The 9,673-nt window shown below is 56.9% G+C and overlaps 1 pseudogene; it reads left to right on the forward strand.

Moving 5' to 3' along the window:
• The first annotated feature begins 271 nt into the window (after positions 1-271).
• Positions 272-995, forward strand: LOC144753485 (uncharacterized; annotated as a pseudogene).
• Positions 996-9,673: the final 8,678 nt, after the last annotated feature.

The raw sequence follows: 9,673 nt of genomic DNA on the forward strand, positions 1-9,673 counted from the left end.
AAAACCTATTATTTTCTCTTCGTATTTCATGGCAAATGGAACGGTCCCGGTGGTATACAACATCAATTGCAATGTTACAAGATGTAATGCTGACATAGTGGGGCACCTCCAGCCTAATGGGTTATTATTTGAATTGTGGTGAGTGGTTGTATACGCGACTTCCTTCAGGTTGGAGAGGTCTCTGTTCTTTGGTCTCTGTTCTTTGGTCACTGTGCACACCCCCTCCATGCTGATTCCTGGAGTGGACATCTCTCATCTACATGACCATTCAATGAGCCGTCCAATGACCTTGCTGCACCATCATTGAAGGAAGAGAGCTGTAAAGTATTTCGGTACTACAGCCTGGGACGCTGTCTCACAAGATCACAGGCTGTTGAATGATGCACAAATCTTCTGTGGCAGCATCCTTCCATTCGTTCAAGCAAAAGCGACTGCACGTTGGCTTCAGATTACTCGCTGGGAGTTGATGAAAGCCATCAACGCCACTGCGGGTGGCTTCAACTTGGTTAAAGAAGAGTTGCAAGCTATGAGAGTAATGATTAAGCAGCATTGATATGTGTTAGTCTTAATGGCTGTCACGAGGGGGGGGGGTATGTTCCAAGATTCAAACTGCTTACTGCACGTATATTACAGCCAGTAATGCAGATAATGGAACTCCGATAGAGTCCATACAAACTTTGCATACCTTGCAAAAGAAGATGGTGGTCAAGGGGGGTGCCCCTGACAAAAGGCTTTCAAGGTGGTTCACTTGGATATCATCCTGGATGTCAGGACTATTTAAGGCCTTGTTACCTGTTCTTGTACTATTGCTATTGATGTTTTGTGTCTTCCAGATAGTTATATAATGTTGCAAAAGAGTTGGGCAGAATTTGGGAGGGATGTTCATTATTAGAAAGGTGAAGGATGTTGAGGAGAATGTATACACATTAGTGACTCCAAGCAAAAAGAAAGGTGAGGAAATAGTTAAAATTTCAACTAAAGGGGAGAATGTGTAATGAATGTAGAAAGTGAAGAAGGCCTGCTCATGTCAATGCAAGCATCAGCAGAAAGACGTGTACAGATGTACGCGTTAAAGGAAAAATACAGACTAAGCTGTCTTCAATAGCAGAATAAAAAAGCAGCACAAATGGAGCCAGGACCTGGGGGGAAGTAGACACGAGCTTTTGTAGAACAGGAAAAAATAATTAGACATAGCAGACACAGAAAATGGAAAGTCACTGGCCCGCATTGCAAAAACACATCTCTGAGAAACTATGCAGCTATAGCATCACCAGGGCCGGCTTTAGGGCAGTGCGACTTGTGCGGCCGCACTGGGTGCTAACCTGTGGATGGGGCGCTGACATGGGGGATGAGGGTGCACTGTGTTTAGCAATAATTTATTATTGGAAAGATGAGGTGCACGATAGCCCAGTGGTGTAAGAGAATCCGAGGAGGTGGTTGTGGGCGCCAAAATGGTTGTTACACAGGGAGTCACCAGCGCTAAAGCTGGCCCTGAGCATCACAGAGGCACAGGATAAGTGGGAGGGTAGGCTTTGCAGAGCAGTATACGTGTATGGAGTAGAGTATTGCTAGGCTTCAAAGCACAAGACAAGCCAAGAAACGAGTAGCACCGCAGTGGTATGAAAATGTAACAATAACACGTGCACGAGTCGCATTCCATAAACGGGTGGTTAGATGTTTTTGCAGAAAGTATTACCTTTTGATATAAAAAAATACTGTTGTGCTAGAGCAAACTCCAATTTAATATGCAAATGAATGATATATTTGCAGTTTCAAAGGTAAAAGAGAAACTGTCCGCCACCTTGAAGTTGAAGTTCAGATTCCAGTTCCACGGAGCTGACTGACCTTCTGCGTGCTTTTTATAAACTCTATACTATATTGCCAACAGAAGTTGTGTCTGCTTTTTTTTGTCTGGCAACATAGTTGTGTTGTTGCCATCATTGGCAGCATGGCGGGTGCAATGTGTGGTGCAAGCTGCAAGTGACCTCCTGATGAGAACCCTGGCACTTATTTTTGTCCAAATTAAGCACTGATCCTCACCATACTAGACTGAAAGCATCTGTACACAGCTATTTTCTAGAGAATATATTTATTTACACCCCAAACTCCCCCCACCCCCAAGCTAGGCCCTGAACTTAGCTGCCATCAACAAACTAAATAAATGGTTTCTGCGCAGCAGGAGGAGCCACTTGTGCAGAATCACACTAACATCTCCTTGACATGATGCAGCACAGAATACAACAACGAATGCATCTCTCGAGGCAGGCTGGCTCCGTTGTCAGTCATTTACATCCCCAGGGTAGCGTCAGTCCCGCCTTTAAGTTATTGTTGACACACTATCTCACATGGCCACAAGAGGGTGCCAGAAAACACGAAAGGTCCTAAAACATAGCCCAAATGCTACAATATTATTTTGCTCGGGGTACTCCTTGCTCAAGGACAGGATGTGCCAGTCTCATACCTGAAGGGCAGGCTGTGCCAGTCTAACAGGGCCTCACATCCCCAAGGCCAGGCGGTACAGGCAGCTTTGGGGACCTAAGGATCCCCTCCTGGGCAGCACATCCCGGCAGCAGGTGACAGGCCATAGAAACGGGCACTGCCAGCGCCAGGCTTGGTTCCAGCGCAGAGAGGGCTGCCAGGCACCTTATTTTCAAAGCAGTGGGCAAGGGTTCTGTAGGGGACCTTAAGGATTGGTGCACGCGAGACTCCTTAGATTGGGAGTCACGTGGCATGAAGAATACAAGGACCTCCAGCGAATCCCCCTAAATCCCCAGCTGTGGAAAGGTTTGCCCCAACAGGGGGTCTTCACATCTGCAGAGAAGGGAGATGTCTGACCAGAGAAGAGTCTGTCAGGAGGGAGGTGGGCGTCTGCACATCTGTGGAGGAGAGAACATTCTGTAGCATGCTGAAGGATGACACCTGTCCAGCCAATCAGAAGTCTACATATATATAGGGGAGAGGTGTGCCCTGTGTTTAGGGGGAGAAGTGTGGGCGTTTGTAGGTGTGAGAGGTCGGTAAGAAGGTAACTGGGGCAGATGTTTGCACATCTGTAGGTGAGAGTCGTGCGCCGAGCTGTAGGGGAGACAGCGGTATGCACTTCTGCAGGGAGAGATGCACAATCCGTGGTATACGGAGGGGAGTGCACACGTCTATCAGGGAAGGGGGTGCGCATCTGCGGGCAGATGTGTGCATCTGCAGGGGAGGGAGCAGAGAACTATGCACACCTGGAATAACGTGATTTATTTGAAATATGGCCGTTCAAGTCGCACGTCTGTGCTGCACACAACTGTTAATACTATTACACAAGGCGACTGAGCTCGGCTCAACGCCCTCGCAAGCATGGAAGGCCGAGTTGCTAACTGCAGGCCACAGCAGACGTCAGCGGTGAGCGTTACACCGGTGAGCCATCCTACCTCCTAGGAGGAAAGACGCCTCAGCTCACTAAGAAAATGCTTGTTATCATTGTAATTATAGGCTCAAAAATTCCAGAAAAAAAACCTGCTATTTAATAAAAAAGTCGAGTCTGCTAAAAGTTGTCACACATAACAAAAACTCACTTGACAGTGATGAGGAGAACATGTATGCATGAGAGAAAGTGTGAGTGTATGTATGATAGAGCCAATAACTAAAATGTGACTAAGTGTGTGAGTGGGAGGGAGAGGCGGTGACTGCTTGCATGCCTGATTTTGTGATGTATGAATGTGTGTTGCCTAAAAGGTACTGGTGCGTGTGTGCATTATTTTAGTTAGTTTATGGGTGACTGCTATTGGGTTTTTGCACCTCTGTATGCCTTTTGGGTGTTTGTGTGCGTTTGGTGTCTGATATTGGGCTAGTGGGCTGTGAGTATGGGTATGTGTAATTGAGAAAATTGAGTCGTGCAAGAACGTAAGCAGAGGTATGTGTGTGAATGTCTGTTTGTGGGAAAGATAAAAAAGGAACTTTATGGTGGTGTATGCCATATGAGTGTGTCGGATTTGAGAGCAATGACGTGACAGAGTGCATGTGATATAGAGGGGGTGTGGTTATGAGTGTGGAACTGTGCGCATGTGTATGAGGTTGCATGTGCGTGTCTGTTTGGGTGATGTGACAGAGATGTAACAGATATGTGTAAGGCGTGGCAGTGCTTTCATTTTGCTGAAACCATGTGAGACTGTTTGTTTGAATATAAAGTGTACTTTGTACAGACTGTGATTTTACCTGATGTAGTCGGTAACATGACGCCTGTATTGAATTGTGGTCCCAAATTATCTGGCACACAGGAGAAGCGTGTGTACGCTAGGCAGAGATTAGGCTAGATAGGGGGATGTCCTATCTTAGTTCCGGTATTTACAAAACAATGTGTATGCCGCATCGACCATCCACGCAGTACTACATATCCCAGCATGCCTAGCCAGACGCATGCGCATTGTTGCAGTTACGTTTGTGAATGTTTGTAATACTCCACGTGAGACACGCTAATACATTTCGTAGCTGGCCTCAATCTCTTTGGATTTGTTGCTACATCAAAACAGCGATGTTTTGGGATATTTATTTTGTTTTAACATTGATTTCCTCTGATTTGTTAGCGCATGCGTTGTGTAGCAGTATTCCTTCACCAGTGCATGCTTAGTTTCCCTTCGAATGAGTTTCTTCTACCAGCGCATGTGCAGCCTATCTTCAAGCAGGATCCCCACACCTGCTGCTCATTAATCGTGGGTATTATAAACAATCGCACTGCGCCTCGCGCTGGCAGCAGGGGGGGACAACTAAAAAGATAACTATGTCTGTTTCTTTATAGAGTGAGTCTGGCGGCTCCTCCGGAGGAGCCTCGCCCCACTGCTTTTTAGCAGTGACATAAAGGAACAACGAAGCCTCTCGATGGGCTCATAGCCAATTAAAAAAAACGGAAGTCAGGCACTTTTGCCTGAGACGGGGGCGGGGCCTGCAATCCGGCAGGAAGTCCCGCCCGCCGCCGCCGCCGAGGAAGAAGTGGAGCCGGCCGACTGATGGCCTCTCCGCAGCCCGGGGCTCCCAAGTGCTGGAGGGAGCCCCGGAAGTGAAGTCCTGCCCCCTGGTACCAGCGCTGCCGTAGATTAGACACTGAACACGCCGAAAGAGCCCGGTAAGTGGTGGGGGTGGGGGTCGCGCGTGTGTCTGTGTGTGTGCGTGTGCCTGTGTGTATGCGTGTGTCTGTGTGTGTGCGCGTGGGCTTGCGTGTGTGTATGCAGTGTGTGTGTGTGTCTGTGTATGCCTGTGTATGTGCGCATGCGTGAGTGTAGAGTGTTTGCGCAAGGGAATGAGGCAGGAGAGGGGCACGGCGCCGTGCGCGCTCACGAGGTAAAAACTGAGCAGCTCTGCGCTCGTGCACCCTCTCCTGTCCACATTCCCAGAAATGGGTAGCAATAGATGTCGAAGCAGACTCTGCTATCAATGCTTCGCATTGAAGCAGAGGTCGTGCTTCGACCTAAAAAGGCAATTAAACTAAAGGTGATTGGGTCACTTAAGGGAATAGGGACCACAAAACCAGGTCCCCAAGTGGTGGAAAATGTTCTTAGTGGCACAGCTGATCAACTTAAGAAAATAAAATATATGAGCACTTTCTGGGTTTGAGTATTAATACTACATTTGACAGAAAGTCTGGTCATGGATCTCTAGATATCATAGCGGATATAAATGCCACATTCCTTTGTGTAACACAGAAAGGCATGGGCATGGAAGCAGATTTGGCAATCAGACTAGGTGCCCCCCCAAAATATTACCTTTGTGACTTTTCCATTCCTTAATAGGGAAAGTGGCCGTAATGCCATTATGAACTATCCCTTTAAAATTGATGCCAGCATTATTCAAAACTTCCTGATTTATTTGAAGCAATGCGTTTGTTTTTTTGGGGATTTTTGTTTATGTATTTTCTCCTTAAGCCTGCCTAGCTTTGAGAAATAACTTCTAGTTAGGCTTCTTGCATCACTTCAAAACTTCCTTAAAGAGAATTTTTTTTGGGCTTGCCTCTCATTAACAAATTAACCAGATGTTATTTGCTGAGAACCTGATTCAACTTCCACCTTTGATTCATTTAGAACCTTACCCATAACCCTTTACACTACAGCCTCATTAACCCCTTCAGTGCTACTGACGGCTCCAGCTCGTCACGATTCCAGTAGGGAAGGTGTTGGTACATTCCTTTTGTTGGAGCGCCATCTAGAGCAAGTCCGGTAGATAATGTGTTTGCAATAGTAGCGCGCAATGCTTTCCAATGGGGCGACCAGATTGCCGGGCTTACATGGAAGGCCTGAGGCCTGAGGTCCAGGGGAGGGCGGCCTCCCCATCCCGGGCGCTGTCCTTGGTCCTGCTGCGTGGCAGGGTGCCCAGGACGGGGTCCTGGAGGGCCCGGGGAGGCTTCCCCTGCGCCTCCGGGCTTGGGAGCCCAGGCTGGGTCCAGGGGCCCGGTCGGGCCCCAGGTCGGGTGCCACGGCCCTGGGACCTGTCCCCCGGCCTGCCGCACTGCCAAAGCCTGAGACGGGGCTCCGTTGTGCCCGGGAAGCCTCCCCTTTCCGGGCTGAGTTCAGGAGCTTCGGCCGGGGCCCCGGGGAGGGCGGCCTCCCCATCCCGGGCGCTGTCCTTGGTCCTGCTGCGTGGCAGGGTGCCCGGGACGGGGTCCAGAGGGCCCGGGGAGGCTTCCCCTGCGCCTCCGGGCCTGGGAGCCCCGGCTGGGTCCAGGGGCCCGGCCGGGCCCCGGGTCGGGTGAGACGGCCCTGGGCCCGGTCCCCCCGGCCTGCCACACTGCCAAAGCCCCGGGACGGGGCTCCGTTGTGCCCGCGAAGCTTCCCCTCGCTCAGTTGAGTTCAGCAGCTCCGGCCGGGGCCCCTGAGGGCCCGGGGAGGGCGGCCTCCCCATCCCGGGCGCTGTCCTTGGTCCTGCTGCGTGGCAGGGTGCCCGGGACGGGGTCCAGAGGGCCCGGGGAGGCTTCCCCTGCGCCTCCGGGCCTGGGAGCCCTGGCTGGGTCCAGGGGCCCGGCCGGGCCACGGGTCGGATGCCACGGCCCTGGGCCCTGTCCCCCGGCCTGCCCCACTGCCAAAGGCCCGGGACGGGTTTCCGTGGTGCCCGGGGAGCCTCCCCTTGCTTGGCTGGGTACAGGAGCTGTGGCTTTGGCCCCTGAGGGCCCGGGGAGGGCGGCCTCCCCACCCTGGGCTCTGTCCTTGGTCCTGCTGCGTGGCAGGGTGCCCGGGACGGGGTCCGGAGGGACCGGGGAGGCGTCCCATGCGCCTCCGGGCTTGGGAGCCCCGGCTGGGTCCAGGGGCCCGGCCGGGCTCCGGGTCGGGTGCCACGGCCCTGGGCCCGGTCCCCCCCGGCCTGCCTCACTGCCAAAGCCCCGGGACGGGCCTCCGTTGTGCCCGGGAAGCCTCCCCTCGCTCGGCAGAGTTCAGCAGCTCCGGCCGGGGCCCCTGAGGGCCTGGGGAGGGCGGCCTCCCCATCCCGGGCGCTGTCCTTGGTCCTGCTGCGTGGCAGGGTGCCCGGGACGGGGTCCGGAAGGCCCGGGGAGGCTTCCCCTGCGCCTCCGGGCCTGGGAGCCCTGGCTGGGTCCAGGGGCCCGACCGGGCCCCGGGTCGGGTGCCACGGCCCTGGGCCCTGTCCCCCGGCCTGCCGCACTGCCAAAGGCCCGGGACGGGTTTCCGTGGTGCCCGGGGAGCCTCCCCTTGCTTGGCTGGGTACAGGAGCTGTGGCTGTGGCCCCTGAGGGCCCGGGGAGGGCGGTCCCCCACCAAGGGCTCTGTCCTTGGTCCTGCTGCGTAGCAGGGTGCCCGCGATGGGGTCTGGAGGGACCGGGGAGGCGTCCCATGCGCCTCCGGGCTTGGGAGCCCCGGCTGGGTCCAGGGGCCCGGCCGGGCCCCGGGTCGGGTGCCACGGCCCTGGGCCCGGTCCCCCCGGCCTGCCACACTGCCAAAGCCCCGGGACGGGGCTCCGTTGTGCCCGGGAAGCCTCCCCTCGCTCGGCCGAGTTCAGCAGCTCCGGCCGGGGCCCCTGAGGGCCCGGGGAGGGCGGCCTCCCCATCCCGGGCGCTGTCCTTGGTCCTGCTGCGTGGCAGGGTGCCCGGGACGGGGTCCGGAACGCCCGGGGAGGCTTCCCCTGCGCCTCCGGGCCTGGGAGCCCCGGCTGGGTCCAGGCGCCCGGCCGGGCCCCGGGTCGGGTGCCACGGCCCTGGGCTCTGTCCCCCGGCCTGCCGCACTGCCAAAGGCCCGGGACGGGTTTCCGTGGTGCCCGGGGAGCCTCCCCTTGCTTGGCTGGGTACAGGAGCTGTGGCTGTGGCCCCTGAGGGCCCGGGGAGGGCGGCCTCCCCACCAAGGGCTCTGTCCTTGGTCCTGCTGCGTGGCAGGGTGCCCGGGATGGGGTCCGGAGGGACCGGGGAGGCGTCCCATGCGCCTCCGGGCTTGGGAGCCCCGGCTGGGTCCAGGGGCCCGGCCGGGCCCCGGGTCGGGTGCCACGGCCCTGGGCCCGGTCCCCCCGGCCTGCCACACTGCCAAAGCCCCGGGACGGGGCTCCGTTGTGCCCGGGAAGCCTCCCCTCGCTCGGCCGAGTTCAGCAGCTCCGGCCGGGGCCCCTGAGGGCGGCCTCCCCATCCCGGGCGCTGTCCTTGGTCCTGCTGCGTGGCAGGGTGCCCGGGACGGGGTCCGGAACGCCCGGGGAGGCTTCCCCTGCGCCTCCGGGCCTGGGAGCCGCGGCTGGGTCCAGGGGCCCGGCCGGGCCCCGGGTCGGGTGCCACGGCCCTGGGCCCTGTCCCCCGGCCTGCCGCACTGCCAAAGGCCCGGGACGGGTTTCCGTGGTGCCCGGGGAGCCTCCCCCTGCTTGGCTGGGTTCAGGAGCCCCATCCGGGGCCCCTGAGGGCCCGGGGAGGGCGGCCTCCCCATCCCGGGCTCTGTCCTTGGTCCTGCTGCGTGGCAGGGTGCCCGGGGCGGGGTCCGGAGGGCCCGGGAGGCGTCCCATGTGTCTCCGGGCATGGGAGCCCAGGCTGGGTCCAGGGGCCCGTCCGGGCCCCGGGTCGGGTGTCACGGCCCTGGGCCTCCGGTCCCCACCCCCCCGTTCCCCTGGCGCCAGCTCACTTTTTCGTTGGGGCACAGAGTGACATAGGCTTGGCTTGACTTTCGTGCCCGGCCATCTGGTCTCTGGGATCCCCTCGGCCATCTGGTCTCCCGGATCCCCTCGGCCATCTGGTCTCCCAGGTCCCCTCGGCCATCTGGTCTCCCGGATCCCCTCGCCCATCTGGTCTCCCGGATCCCCTCGGCCATCTGGTCTCCCGGATCGCCTCGGCCATCTGGTCGCCCGCAATGCTTTCCAATGGGGGGCGACCAGATGGCCGAACTTCCCTGGAAGTCCCGATGAGGTGCCATTTGCCTCCCGGATCCCAGCGAGGGCTCCAGGAGGTCGGGTACTTTCGCGCCTTGGGTCCCCTCTGTCACCTCGAGTGCACAGATTACAAGAAAGGAGGGTAATTTTCCTCCGGATTACTAGGGAGAGGGTCAGTCAGACTTCCGTGTGGTCTGGCGATTCTGAATCAGGGGAAGGCAGGACCCGGGCCGGCCCGCCGGGGCCCCCAGGGGCCCGGGTACGCGTCTGCCTCTTGGCCCCTTCCCGATGGACCTTTTCCTCCGAGTTTTCTCAGGCAGGCCTCCGCGAGATCTGGCCATGCTGAGACGGGGCCAGGC

This window comes from Lissotriton helveticus, chromosome 5_1 (genome assembly GCF_964261635.1).
Source record: "Lissotriton helveticus chromosome 5_1, aLisHel1.1, whole genome shotgun sequence".
NCBI lineage: Eukaryota > Metazoa > Chordata > Amphibia > Caudata > Salamandridae > Lissotriton > Lissotriton helveticus.